Source organism: Thalia democratica, chromosome 3 (assembly GCF_965202585.1).
Source record: "Thalia democratica chromosome 3, ktThaDemo2.hap1.1, whole genome shotgun sequence".
Taxonomy (NCBI): domain Eukaryota; kingdom Metazoa; phylum Chordata; class Thaliacea; order Salpida; family Salpidae; genus Thalia; species Thalia democratica.
Window position 1 is genome coordinate 54365848 of NC_139167.1, and position 16661 is coordinate 54382508.

Consider the following 16661-nt stretch of genomic DNA (forward strand, 5'->3'; position numbering starts at 1 on the left):
GGCTAGACACAGAGCTATGAAAAATTCTACAATAGAAACTTAAAATTTCTTCAAGATGAACGTTTTGTTTGGCTGATTACTTAACATTTTGTAAAAAAATAAGTTAAGAAAACTTTTTATTAGTTTTTTATTTCAATTTAAATGTTTTCTATAAGCTTTCTAAAATAAATATTGCGTAACAGGTGAAATTTGGTAGTCACGGCAAGAGAGTCCTAATCACGCAACTCATCCATATTCTAAACTTATTTTTAATTATGTCATAAAAACATCTGAAGCTAAGCAATTAACAATTTTCAAAAAATGATTTAAAGTATTACATTAGGTGTTATTTACTACTGTTGAAAAAAAAAGTATTTTCTAGTGTGGTAGTAAGCATAATTTATGTATATAAATATAATAATGTTGAGATAAAGTAATGGGAAATTAACTGTAAAAAAGAATGAATGATAAAAATCTATACAGATGTTTAATCATATGTTCCTAATCACGATTAAATCAAAGAAATAACTAAAATTAAATTTAAGTACTAGATAAGTACTTAAATATAATCAGTTGTAACTTTTAATATAGTTAGGTGCTATTTAACAGTTTAAAATTTTAAGTTTTTTAACATTTAAGTTTGTATCCTATTTTATAAAAACGTTCTACAATGCGTTGTTACCATAATGTTGTATGTAATCAAATTTTAACACTTTTTATAAAAAAAGGAAAAAAGAAAAATAAAGTTTTGTAAGACCTTCACAAATTAAACCAATAGTGTTTTGAACAAAATACAGCAATTAATTGTTATATCAATTTATTTTATTTTATACAATTTAAATCTTTACAGCTTAATTAAATATCTCGGATTTAATATGACTTATAGTTTAAACTACTGTTATTCTTTGTTATTTTCTATTTCCTAAGCAGCTTAAGCGCTATAACTAAATACCATTTAAAAGCAATTGCAGAAAAAAGTGAAGTAATGATATTTGAAAACAAAATAATTAGACGTTTATTATTTAAATTATATGTAATAATTTATGCTGAGAAAAGGGTTCAAAACTATTACAGGAAAAAAATGCTTAGGAACAAAAATTAAGTAGTTACTCAGAATTTACAATACCTAATTTTAAAAACATCTTTATAAAAAAATTAAAAAAAATTGTAAAATGCACATAAAAGCCAATTGTGAATATATCTATAGTCCGTTTCCAAAAATCTAATAAAAATAAGTGTTTAAACAAAATTTATTAGTCATATAAATGATTTTAACTTTTGTACAAACTAGTCCAGGTATCATGATTCAGATTTAACTTTTTGTTTACTATGAAAATCTTTTATACACCTTTACTTTTAAATATTTTTTAGACATGATATGTAAAAAACACTAAGCAAAATAAAAACTTTTAGTATATCAAAATGGTAAAAATTGTCAAGTAAAAATTGAAGAAATATATTTTACTAATAATTAACAGTATTTAAAAAAAAATATTTATATGAACATAATATTCAAACTTAGATTTAAACTGTTGTAACTTTTTTTTAGCTAAAAACTTAAAAACGGCCCTTTCTGCTATAAAAACTTAGTAAAAGACAAAAAAAACATAATGTCAACAAAAAGTAAGGCATTTAATGAAAGCAACGTGGTACAATACTATTACATTAAAGTTTAAAAAATCTATCTACAACTAAGCCTAAAATGTATACTAGAAGCTATGAAGTATAAACAAATAGTAAACAAATCTATCACATTTAAACTAGTTACAAAAATTGTGAAAAACAAACAAAACTAACTAAGTATTTATAAATGTGGGTGAATAATATATACTTTAAAAATCAAGTATAAATTTTTTTATACGGCCTGAAATGAATGACTAATTTTATGAATAAATGACTATTAAAACACTCTTAACCTTCAAACTACTACAATCTGGAATTGTGAGCCAAAATGTCACTTTCTAACATAATCTAATTTAAACAAAGTCGTTATAAATAAAGCGTTAGTAAGTTTAGCGGTTTAAAATCGGCATATAAAGAATAAAATAAAAATTTAAAGGAAGCAGTTTAGTTACAAATATGAACACATTATTTCAAATAAAAGGAACACGTTCATTTTTTTCTCTTAAAACATGTTTTAAAATTGGTACATAAAATATTATTACTGGGTGTAAGAAAATAACGATTTAAAAGTATTAAACATTTGTATCGATTCTTATATTCTGTTAACCCTTCTTTTGCTTTATTATTCATTATCATTTGTACGAACTTGAAAAATATATAAAATGATTAGTAGAAGTTTATTATATGCATGATGAAAATTTAAAGATATAATAAACATTGTTGCTTTATAAGCTTATCTTTAGAATTATTTGTTTAATATTTTCATTTATCCTAATTGCCTACAAGTCTGTATTTTATTCACCTTTTTTTTAAATTTTTAACGTATAACATTAATTTTTCATAAAAACAACAAAAAAGTAGGTGGAGTTTTCTAATTTCTTCAGTATTTAGCTACCACACTATTTATATTAATGCATATTATTGCATCTGAATATTAGAGGTTAGATCCGATTACAAGACACTAAACTAATTCTAATGTACGGCAAAATTGAATATCCAGTTATTTTTTCTAGAAAATTTTATAAAATGATTTAGTGTTAGGGATTTTAGTAAAGCATTTGAAATTTATTAAATTAAAGTAGTATTTGAATAATTACACATGTAACATAAATCAACAATAACCAGTTATCACTAACACCTATAAAACTCAGATATTTAACTTGCTAGGTTTTTCAAATTTACCTATTATTAAATTAAACTAATTTGCCACTAATTTTGCAACCTAAACTTTACAATTATTTTTTATAAACCAAGCTTTTGTTACAACACAAGTTTATTATTTTTAACGCAGTAGAAAAACAAACTCAGCAAAATCCTCAATATAACACAGTTCAAAAACTAAAACATTTCTCATCCAAAATAAAAACAATTTAGCTCATAAAAACTCAAAATTCATCATGCTTCTTTTTACCGTTCACATCTTTCAGAAAATCAATCTCCATGCCGTTGACCGGGTCTATCAAAGTGAGAATGGCAGGTTGGCGCCAGCTAGTGATCCAATATGGAACTTCTGAAATATCAAAAGGAATAGCCAATCCGAAGTTGTAGCACTTTGAAGCATCAAGCCTTTCACAGAGTTCAAACTTCATTTCAATAGTCACATTTGAGAGCTGGTCGTAATACATCCTAGAGATGGAAAATTTGTCGAATACGTCTAATTTCTTTTTACACCAATGCTGAAGTGGTAAGTTATAATATGCTATATACTTACATAAGTCTCCTTGAAAGTTAGTAACAATAGCTTGGTTTCTTAATTTTCCAAAAACTTGCAATTTAAACAATTCTGAAGAGCTTATTTCTGCGAAGTATTCAACTAGAAGCCCTGGACACTTGTCAAATATTTGAAATTTTTCATCAGTCGTGTAACAGGATTCACCTATACAGGATATTTTGTTATCTATATCGTAAAGGCTGAAGACAAGAAATATGAATTTTGGGTCTTCAGTAACTTTCTTCGGAATGATTAGCTTTTCATCAATTTGGTCGGATGTCAATCGGAATTCAGCTTTAATCTGGAGGCCATCAGTAAAAAAAAGAATGTGGATTTTGTCGTAGTTATCTAACGACTGCTTAGCTCCGGAAGCGTTCTCAATCAACTTCCTTATGACGTCACATTCTCTGCTGTTTTCTTCTTTTTGAGGACCTTCACGGGTCGGAGTTGCCGACATTACTGTGGATGATTGCAACAGCAGAAGAAACATGAAGGTGACCAAAATCACATTATATGAAAACATCATTACTCAAAAGTAAAACCTAAAAAAAGTTTTAATTTAAAACAAACTAAAAAGCTTGTAAAAACTATGGTTTTAGTTATAAGAGGACTATTTAAAAGAGGGCTTTAAATTAGTTTAACAACTGTATTACAACTTTACAAATAAGTAAACTTATAAGTTAGATAAACTTACAAAATACACTAAGCTCAAACATTTTATTTTAAATTTTATAAGTACTTTCCTTTTCAAATAATATATATTGTTTATAAATAATGGATAGAATTTCAGAAAATTGAAACAATGCTATTCATCTTCAATGAAAAGTCAAAGTATAGTTTGTGGCAAACTTGTTTTCTAATTAGATTAATATATTTTTACTGAAGTATTTATATAACTCAATAAACAATCAAAATTGTAAAACAAAAATAATCTTCAAGCAGAAATCTTTAATTAGCTCATTAGAGGTTAGAAAAACAACAAAGCCTTGAAAAGAACAACTAACTTGTACAAAATGGACTATTTCTGTTTGAAAAAATAAAACTTTTTACTAGGTCAGTGTAATATCTCAATGCAATAAAGGTTTAAAACCTTTTTAAAATATAACAACCTAGTTTTGAAAAATTCTTATAAAAGTTTTAAACTTTGTTCGCTGAAAGATTATCTTATAGAAAATATTTGAAATGACTAAAATTGCAAGCTAAGGTCAGCTTTTTACAAATTTAAGTTATTTTTTTAGCTCTATTGAAGCAGGTTTTTTCTTAAGGTTTTCTTAAATAATTTTATTCGTTTTTATGTGAATTTGTGTTTAGAAATGTTTAAACAATCACAAGACTTTAAAAAAGAGAAAGTATTATCACCACTTATACTAAATTAGATAAATAAAATAAGTTTAACTTCGCCAAATGTTTTTATTTTTTATTCGAAAATATTTTTAGTGATTGTAGTAAGCTCGAATGTCATTAGGTGTTGAATAAATTTAAAGTAATATATCAACATTTTTATTTTTTTCTTGCTTCAACTACAAACAGTCGTTGGTAATAATTTTTTTATGTGGTTTTATATTAATATGTCGTAGCTAAAAAAGATTGCTCAATTTACTAATTTTATTTAATTATACACTAATGAGCTTGAATTTTTGAATATGTAACATTTTAGTTTTTTGTTAAGATCTTAATGCACGAACAAGTTTTTAAATAACATTATAGATAAACAACATTGTTATGTGCAGTTTACTGGTTTATTATATTTGAAATGGTCATAATTTTTTGCCACCGAAATATAGTAGTAAATAAAATATTTAATATGCACATCTTTATTTATTGTCGATTTTAAAACTTTTTTTTCTAATATCCTTATATTGCAATATTTTACAACAAAACTACATTTCTAAGTATTAAAGTGCTTAAATGAATAAAAAAAACTGCTACTTAACTTATCTCTTTGCTAGTTCACTTTTTTAAGACATACACTTTGTATTTTTGCAACTTAAAAAGAAAAATACTAGTAAAAGCTTCTACTTTGAATAAAGTTTTTTAAATGATACAAAAATCGAAGAGTATTAAACACTTTTTTTTGAAATTTAAAAGAATTAAAAACATCAAAAAAGATAAACAAAGTTTTTTAAAGGTTTGTTATATTATCGTTATTTAATATGTCAGGTTAACAACCAATGACTGAAACGTAAAAAATTTAAAAAAAAATTTAATTAGCTACTATAAGTAAAGAACAGTGCGATTGAATCTTAATTAGAACTGGGTGCTTTTGAAAGTCGAGGCTGGTTAATTTTGCACGAAGGATCACTTTTACACGAAGAGTCACTTTTGCACGTAGTGACTTTTTCACAAAGAATTACCTTTTCACAAAGACAATTTTGCACAAGTTAAACTTTATTTATTGTTTTTTTGGTAGTTTACTAAGATTACTAATAACCCTTACCCTTGGTCGGTAAAATTTTTTCCGCTTACTTACCGCTTCGTGCAAAACGTTAATTGTTCGAAATTGACCCTTCGTGCAAAAGAGACGACGTGCAAAAATGTACCTTCGTTCATTTCTTATGCCAATCCATTGAAAGTATGTCTTTTTTGAGTGAGTAGCTGTCAAATTTGCACGAGGGAAAAGTTGCACGAGTGCAGAAAATTACACGAAGATACTTTACACGACGGGTCACTTTTGCACGAGGAACTTTTGTACGGAGACATTTTTCAAAATTTAATTTTATTATATTATTTCTAAAATTTTCAAATTAATTAATTAATTGTTTTTTAATTAATTTTTTTTACACTAGCACTGTTAGCTATAACCTTTAACTTCGGTCGGTAAGTAATTTTTTTTATTTTTTTTATTTTTTTTACTATCTCTTTTACACCTTACCCATTCTCGGTCGGTAGCTTTTTATTTTTTAATTGAAAACAAAAATTTTTTTTAAGTTTTCTATTTGATTTATTTATTTAACTTTTCTTACTATCACTGTTACCCCTAATCCTTACCCTCAGTAGAAAACTTATTTTTAATCATTATTATTTTTTATAATAATTTTTATTAACTTATTTTTCGTTTTATTTTTACTATCACTATTTTTATTTTTTTTCTATATATTTTTTACTCTCGTTCAAAAATGTAAGTCGTGCAAATTTGGCTTTGTGTAATTTTGTGCACTCGTGCAATTTAAACACGTTCCCGTTTTTAGCTTGTCTATTGGGTCCAATAGAGTGTTTTTGTTATTAGTAGTTTTTTTATTTTCTAAAAAGTTTTTAGAGGTTTATCGTAATATTTATAATAAAATAACATATAATACTAAGTTCTAAACATTTAATAAAAAAAAGTCTAATTTAGTTTGTAGGTGAGTACTATACCATTCAAAACAAGACTAAATGAAGCACTGAAAATTTTATCAATATAAAATTATGACTAAGTTTAATTAGTTATTTTAAAGGTCAAAACTAAGATTGCAGTCTGTTCCGGGAGCTGTTGATAGTTGCAGTATAATAAAGGAAGCTGAAAACTTCGGTATAGTTTTCTTTTAAAATACTTTTCAGAGGAAATATTTAAAAGGTTTTATGTTAAGGTTTAGTTTAATGTAATAAATATTTACTTCAAGTTCCTAATTAACAAAGATTTAATCAATTTTTTTTGTGTTGACTATAAGACCTAATATTAATAAAAGCGGCCCGCGGACGACTACTTACTGTATAGTTTGGCCCGTAAGCATTTTGATAAGTAGAATTAAACCGTTGCCTATTAAAAGCTGCTGACCCTGATACAATGCTATTTATGGTACAGTGCTTATTCACTTATCCGGACTTCACTTATCCGGACGCTCACTTATCCGGACAGTTTCGGTTGATAAAATTAAAAAAAAAATTTAATATTAAACACTAACATTTTGGTATGATTTTGGTATGAATTTATACTTTCATAGTTTAAGAAAATTTTAAGTGATTTTATTAATTTCACAGCTTGTTTATTATCATGAGTTATGACACTACTAAAGATTACATTCTATCTTTTTTCAAAACTAGTTTATTCATCAAAAATTTAGTATACTTATTAGATTATTTTTTTAGCTTATTATCAGTGTCAGCCAAAAGCTTCCACAACTTCTTTAAATTCCGTGAGTTTTCTGTTGAAAACGTGAAAAACTATAAATATATAACAAAGGTTTATTCTTTCTTATTTTAGCAAAACTTTCAATAAAAACTATTTCGTTTAGAGTGACATGTTTCCGTCAAATTAAATCACTTAGCAAGTTTGTCAAAGTTAAAAAAATAAAAAATTAGTTTAGCTTAGTGTTACAAGTAATTTTCAATGCAGTAAGAAACCTGCGAAAGTAGAAAATAATTAAGTATGTTTAGCATACTAAACTAATATTTCATTATATACATAGTTTTTTTAGTTAACATTACTCTTAGAAAAATTTGTTAATTTTTATATGCTGCTGTTTTAGCAGAATTAAAAACATATATTTTTAATACATAAAACTTTATGAAGTAAATTTTTTTTATTAAAATTATGTTTATAAAACTAAAATTCATTGAAAACGATTTTTATTTGAAAACTTTGAATTTTAGTAGTAAAACTTAAATTCTAAAAACCTTTTTTAAAAATCTATTGAAATTCTTTATAAAAATACAGTTTTGTTAAAAAAAAATTTACAGACCGTACATCTCGATAAATAAGCATAAGAAAAAGATGCTAAATATATTTTAATTTGAAGTTGTTAAGTGCTACAATGTTATTATGTGTTTGTTTTTTATTAATGTTTAGAACATTAATGCACACAGATTTTATGTTTGATCTTAAATAAAATATCTAAGTATTTTTGTTACAAGCTTATGTAACATACCGATTAGTTTTATTAATCTTACTAAAGTGTTAATATAACTTAAGTGACTTTGAAAATTGCACAAAAAAACCAGTTTATAAGCAGAAGTTATCTATTAGCACAGGGTTCGGCATTGGCAAACTGCGGCCCAAGAGCACGTTTAGTTTTAAATGGGATACGGCCCGCGAAAGAAATCTGCGGTCCATCACCATGTTAATGTGGATCGCCGAACAAAAATATTTTTAAGTCGATTTTTTTTTCGGTATAATGATGTTGTTGATTAATTTTTTTACGACACTGGAAAACGTTTAAAACCCAGCAAAATGTTTTACTGCTTAGGCTTAAAAATGTGAAAAAGACAGATTGGCTCTCTTGCACTTTTTTTTCTCAGTTTATATTTAACTGCCTTCTTTTAACAGCAACTGGTGAACTAAAAATAAATTTTAAAAGTACTTGGATTAGGTAAATATTTATGAAATACATGTTTAAAAAATTAACCAAATGCTAATGTTTTTTTTGAACAAAAGTAATGCACAGTAATAAACTCAATTTTTTTTTTGAAACCTAGGTGTTATGTTTAGCATGTAATTTATACCTAAATTTTTATAATAGAAACTCCACTGTGTAGTATATTTAAGTGTACACAGAAACATTAAAAACATCATAATAAAAAGTATTAATTTTTTTTTTCATTGTGAGTTGTTTTTATTTTTTTACACTTGAAATTAATTCTTATAAACATTAAAGCGCTTATAAATACGGTGTCACCTATGAGTTTTTATAATTTTACATAATGTTATTAAATTGCTGAAGATTATAACTATTTTGCTTTCTAATATTTTTCTTTATACGCTAACTGTTTTTTGTCTATTATTAGTTATAAAATTATTAAGTTAGTTATTATGTTAAAAGAAAAGTTAACAGCTGAGGTAATTTTTTTCTTGAAAAAAAAAATAATTAAACTTTTGTTTAAAACATAAAAAAATGACATTAAAGGCAATTCATAAACTTGGTAAATTATTGTAATAATATTCCAATTGGTTTTAAATATATTGACTTTTTTTGAGCTATACAAGCTTTTTAAAATTTATACCAAGAGCTAAAGTTTAATCTTAATTATACAAATTATTCTAAGTATTTAAATTCGTAGTTGTGATATCATTCATACTATATCAGAACCAGACTTTCTTATTGTAATAACATTCGGATTTTCGGAAGTATTTAGAACTAATTCTAATAAAACGATCAAGTAACAATTAGTTCACAAGTATTAATATTTTACAAACATAGTTTAACTTTTAGTTAAAAAATCTTCAGATAAGGAAATTTAATAATAAAAATTAAACATAACAAAAGAAAAACTAATAAAAGTTTTCGAGAAAGTTTAAAAAAAATGTAACTTTTATACACTTCTTTTCAAAATAGAGGTCTAAACTTTAACATATAAATTTAGTTTTAAGTTTAGTTGTTTTAGAAATTTTATGATACAGTTTAAAAGAACTCAAAACTGTATATTAACAGTGACATTATTCGAAATATTTAGGTTGAGTTTTTTTCTAACATTCGTTTTATTTTATTAAAAGTTGTTGTATAAAAACTAAGAAAGTTAAAAATAATCAAAAAATATAAAACGTTGTCGACCATAGCAATGAAAGTATTCTAAAATGTTTTTTTAAGAATTTTGTCAAAAAACTAGTGTATTTAGGTTTTACGAAACTTTATTTTGAAATAAAAGAAAATATTTATGATGTTCTCAAACTTTGTCTACAAAGTACAAGTTTACCCTGCAAAAATAAAAGTTATGCTCGAAACTAGAGTTGGTAAAGTGCTAGTAGTAGTAGTTGTTATGCCAACTGAGAACTGAAGCGTTTAAACTTTTTTTTTTTTGCTTTGTGTTAAAAATTAAACGCTTCAGTAAATATAACACTGCTTTTTACCAAGCCTCGTGAGTTATCAAGTACCTTGGTATGGTTACTTGGCAATCTGCAACAAAGTGATCTGTTATACTTTTCCGATCAACCGCAATATTTCTGTATCTTCTTCCAAAAAAGTCTTTTCTGTACTCTTCTTCAGCTTTTTCTAAACGATCTTTCGTGTACTGCTCTTCACTGATTTCCATGTTTAATTTGTTTACGTATTTTGTAAATTCAATGTCATGTGATTCATCTGCGAGCCTTTTAAACGAATGATTATACAATAGATCACTTGGACTATATAGCATACTAAAGTTTATTACCATGGAATTACCGGGGTTTAGCATACTCAAGTTTTCGTGAAAAACAGTTTGCAACTTTTGCGACTCGTGAATTTCGTTGACAAACATAAAGTTTGTCTTTGTTCCCTCAAAGTTTCTTCCTCCCGAATATAGAGACGCTAAATCAGAACTTTCAGTTAGATACACGCCTCTTCCAAAATCACCAGTAACAGAGTTTCTGTAGCCAGTTTCTAAAATACCAGCTACACCTTTTTTATCAGTACCATGAAACAACATTAAGTTGCTGCTTTTTCCATCGTCTGTTTCCTTTTTGTTTTGCTCGATAACTTTGTATATTTGAGAAAGTTCTAAAGTGTCGCCGTAGTGTCCTGTCGTAGTTGTGTAAAAAAATTCTTTCACGAACTTAAACTCATCTGAAGTTTCTTTCAGCAGTTGGAGATTGTACTTCCAACTATCTTTGTTAATATTTTCCAAACCTGAAAAAGAGTTGGCCTTTATTGTATTTAAACCGTATCAAAATTTTAATTTACTTACTTATTCGAAGCTTTCCATAAAACCTGAATGAAAATCATATTACTTTGATAACATAAATGTTAATTTTTTAAGTTTTTATTTTACTATTCTTAACACATGACTGTAATTAGTTTTTGAAAACAGTCTTCAGTATAAATTAATATAGATATATATTGAAAGAAATTTTTATTTGATAAACAACGTAATGGTACATATAACATATTGGTACATGAATATTCGTCGGTAATATAACAGTCGTCAAAGTGGAATAAAATCAAAATTAAAAAAATTTCCACCTGCTTTTTAAAGTAAACACAAATTACTTTAAGAATTTTAACTTTAAACCAGGGTTATTAGTTGGCAATAACTAGTAAGGGCAATTGTTTTGAAACTTATGGTATAAGTAGGCAACTATAAAAATCAGTTTTGAAAACCCGGTTTAAATTTATTAGACTGATCACCAACTACTTTATTACAACCAACCAATAAAGCCAACCTTACTCGATGACATCTATTCTATTTATCAGCTGCTTTGAGAATAATTTCAAGCTTAAGAGTTTTTATCTTGTTAAATTAACTACATGTATACATTCATCACAGTCTAGCTAAAATCAAACACTTATGTTTAATGCGCTAAGCTATTTAAAAATTTCAAGTAACAGGATTTGGTGTACAGTTTGTAAGTTTATAGTTTTTTTATTTTAATTTGACGTTATTTTAATTCGATAAAGTACAACTTTTATTTTTAATATTATGTTTTTGTAAAGCTAGTTTTAGATTTGTGTTTTTAAAATTTAAAACAAAATTAAAATAGCAATTTGAACACAGCGTTTTTCGGCTAAAAAATGTGTCCTATACCCGCAGTTAGTTCGTATCTAGCAAGTGCGTATCTGGTTGGCAGGTTGTGCACTTATACTTAATAAGTAAATTAAAATTTGAAAATATTTTGCTAAGTATCATTAATAAAAAACTAACTTGTAGATGAGGATTCAACAACAGTTCCATACACTGTATACACCATTAGGAAAAACAAAAAATAAATTTTTCTCATTGTTTTAATATGAAAATAAAATCTGTAAAGTTTTACTCTTAGTTTTTCATTTATTTTAATAAAACAATAAATGCTTGTAATCATAGCTAAAATAAACTTCTTTTTAAGAATTTTTTTGTCTTCATAAAAATATTTTTACATAAAAATTTAACTAGTTTATGTGGAAATAGGTCAAATATGCCCAAAGGACCATTTACACGAAGGATACTTTTGCACTAGAGTTTAAAAAAAAAAAAATAAATATAAAATGATTTAATAAAAAGCAAAAAAAAAACTCAAAGATAAATTATTATATATATTAAAAAAATCAAGTTACCGACTAAGGGTAAGGGTTAGGGTTAACAGTGATATTTAAAAAATATTAAAAAAAATAGTTAATAAATATTATTAAGAAAAAAAATAAAAGAATAAAAAAACAAAAAAGAGAGGAGAAAAGTTACCGACCGACCGAGGGTAAGGGGTTGGGTAGCAGTTATAGTAAAAGTAAATTAAAAAACAATAAAAAAATTCAACCCTTGCAGAAGCGTCTTCATGCAAAAGTGTCTTTGTTCAAAATTGACCCGTCGTAAAAAAATTACGCCCTGCAAAAGTGTCTTCGTGCAAAAATGTCATTTCGTTGAAAGGTGTCCCTTTGTGAAAAAGTTTCTCTTCGTGCACATTTGCACCTACCCAGTTTATGTAAAATAAAATCAATTCAATTGTTATTCTTACAAAGTATTAATTTCTTTATCATTTTAGCTGATATTTAATGTCTCAAAAATAATATTGTTTTTTTAATTAGTTATAAATTTGTAAACCGAGTTTGAATTAACATTTTGTTTACAAAAAAAACAAAAAAAACAAAGGACTTTGAAAATTCTAAAAATTTTTAGACAACTCTTTTGGTAAATTTTTTTGAAAGGTCGTCCATTGGCTATACACGGAGCGTTGAAAAATTCTACAATTAATTAAAAATTTCTTTAAAATAAACATTTTAACAGGCTGAAAATTTAGCATTGTGTAAAAAAAAACAAGTTATGAAAACACTTTTTTTTTCAATTTTTAATGTTATGTACAAGCTTTTTAACAAAATATTACGTAACAGGTGAAATATGGTAGTCACGGCAAGAGAGTCCTATTCACGCAACTCATCCGTATTCTAAACTTGTTTTTAATTATCTCATAAAAACATCTGAAGCTAAGCAATTAACAATTTTCCAAAAATGACAGTTTTTAGATACTAGCTTAGGTGTTATTACTACTGCTAAAAGAAATCGTTTTATTAGTGTGGAATTAAGCATAATTTTATCTATAAAAAAACTATTATATTAATAACTGATAAATTGACAACAAAAACAGACGGACTGATAAAAAATTATATAAGTTTCTCATCATTTATAACTAAAACAATAAAATTTAATTAGTAACTAAAATTGAATATAAGTACTAGATACGTACTTAAGTAAAGCAAATCGTAATTTTTTATTATGGTTAGTGGTTTCAAAAAACTGTACATTATAGATTTATTAACGGTTAAGTTTATTTTTTTGCAGTCTTTTCAATTTTTTTTAGTCATGTTTTCAGTCTTGTTTTTTTAGTCAGATTTTCTACAATGGGTTGTTACCGTTATAGTCCATGTAAAATAAATTTAGTACTTACTATAATAAAATTAAGCAAAAACGAACTCTTTTGTTTTATATAACAATTTATAAAACTAATAACTTTTGTATAAAAAACATTAAATAACTATTAAATCTTTTTTATTTACTTTTACGTAATTCAAAACTTTACAGCTTATTTAAACATCTCAAAATCAAAATCAGTTATACCTATAATCAATGTTATTCTTACTTAAAATAAAATTTACTAAATTAGTAATTACTAAATCTAAAGAACTTTTGAAAGCAATTGTAGAAAATAGCGAACTTACGAAATTTAAACAAAAAACACGTTAAATAAGTACAATTAAGAAGCAAATGTAGAATAAATTGAACTAATAGCATTTAAAAATCAAAACTAATTGGACGTCTAACACTTTGATTATTATTTATAGTTTGAGTTGAGAAAAAATTTCAAAGTTATTACTGGAATAAAATATTATAAAAAATCAAGTAGTTGCACAGAATTTACAACACCTAGTTTTACAAAAATATTAAAAGTAAAAAAACATCAACTTTAACATGTAAAAACACTTACGATTGTGAAGTTAGCTTTACCGCGTTTTTCAAAAATTTTTATAAAATGTCCAAACTTTGGACCTAATTATTTTCCTTATCTTAATAGCTAATTAAATACTTTTTTTATTCTAGAGAACGGTCCTTTGTGTTTAATAACAAAAATCCATTGGATTGGGGTTTGGCTTTTTGAGTTGCACCCCTTAGAAAAAATTGGGTTTTTTATGATTTTTTTATTTAGTGAGTTTGAATAAAAAGTTAAAATAATAATAATTTTTTTTTAAATCTTCTTATTAACATGAGAACTAACGGCTACATATATTTTTTTACTAACTTTCAATATTTTGTACAGTTTGGCCTTATTTCAATCATTTTACAATCTGGTCAATTTTTTTACTCAAACTCATAAAATAAAAAAAAATCACAAAAAAACCTAGTTAAGGCCAAATTGTACAAAATATTGACAGTTAGTAAAAAAATATTATAGCCGTTTTTCACATGTTCATAAGAAGATTTAGAAAAATATATATTAATATTATTTTTGTTTTTTACTAAAACTCAGAAAATAAAAACATTCATAAAAAAACCCCATTTTTTCTAAGGGGTGCAACTCAAAAAGCCAAACCCCAATCCAATGGATTTTTGAATTAAAGGCAAAGGTCCGTTATCTAGAATAGAAAAAAAGGTTTTTAATTAGCTATTAAGGTAAGGAAAATAATTAGGTCCCAAGTTTGGACGTTGTTTAAAAATGTTGAAAAACGCGGTCAAGCTAACTTCACACTCATAAAACACACAGCAGCCAACTGTGAATTAACATATAAATTGTGCTTCTTAAACACTAAGAGTAAGTGAAGTTTAAAAAAAAATAAAATAAAAAATATTCATTTATAAGTGCTTTCAGTATTATTAAAAATTAGTCTAGATACCATGTTATAAGATTTTACTTTCTGTTTTAAAGGGAAATCTTTTTATACACCTATACTTTTAATTTTTTTCCAAACATTGTATTTAAATAAAACACTACTCAAGTTATGGTTTAGTACAGGGTTTCAAAAAATTTTTTGAAAATTGCCCCCATTAAAGAAATTAAAAAAGCCATGGTCCCCTTCAACAAGATTTTTCAAAAACTAGTATTAAAAACACTTAAGACCTTTATTTACTTTGCCCACTTTAAGAAACCCTGGTTTAGTACAATAAAACTGGTAAAAATGGTCAGATTTAAACTTGAGAAAATATTTTAAACTAATAAATAACAGTGTTTAAAATAATCAAATATTTATAAGATCACAATATTTAAACTTAGATTTAAACTTTTTTATTTTTTTTGTTGAAGTTTTTAAAAATATAAAAAAGTCAAAAAAAAGTCAACAAATAATATAAAAACCATAAAATTCAATGAAAGCAACGTGGTATAAATTTATTACATTAAAATAAAAAAAGGAATATCTACAACTTAAGCCTAAAATTTAAAACTGGAAGCAGGGAAATATAAACAAATAATAAACAAATCTGTCACATTTTAAATAGTTACAAAAATTGTGAAAAACAAACAAAACTAACTAAGTATTTATAAATTTTGGTAGATAATATATATCTTATAAATAAATTGTAAATGGTTTTATACAGCCTGAAATAAAAGCCTTATTTATAAATAATCATTTAAAAATAAGATGACACTATTAACAGTACTGACCTTCTAACTACTACAAATTGGACTTGTGAGCCAAAATGTCACTTTCAAACATAACTCTGTTTAAAACAGAGTAGTTTTAAATAAAGCTTTGGTAAGTCTAGCGGTTTAATAATGGGCAAACAAAGAAAAAATAAACATTTTAAGGATGCAGTTTCATGCCCGCATGAACAAAAAAACATTTCAAAAAGTGAAAATATTTTTTGCAAAGCGAACATTTTCGTTTTCTAACAATGTTTGTTTAAGTTAGTAAAAAGTACTATCAACGTGTGTAAATATTTATCAGTTTGAAATAGTAAACAACTGTTTTGAATCTCGTGTTGTCAACCATTAAGGCGACCGAAGGGTTGCCAGAATGCCAAAATTAAAAAGGTCTGAATACTGAATAAAAATTTATTGGCTTTAGATTTAAGTCATATCACTTTTCACAAAGATCAAATTTCATTTCAATATTCACGTTTGAGAACTGGTTGTAATACATCCTAGAGATAGAAGTGTAGTCGAATGCGCTTATTTCCTCTTTACACCCATGCTCAAGTGGTAAATCATATTATTCGATTAATTTACACAAGTCTCCTTAAAAATTCGTATCACGAGCTTTGTGGCTAAGCTTTCCAAGCGCTGTAAGCTTGAATAATTTTTTAATGCCTCTAATCACGTAGTACTCAGGTATAAGGTGTGGAAATAGTTCAAACATATGGAATAGTTCTTCACGCGTGTAACACGAACTACCTATACAGGATACTTTGTAATGTGTACTATACTCGAATAGGCAGTAGACAAGAAATATGAATTTGGGATCTCCAGTAACTTTCTTCGGAATGATTATCTTTTCATCAATTTCGTCGGATGTCAATCGGAATTCAGCTTTAATCTCGAGGCCATCAGCAGAAAAAAGACTTT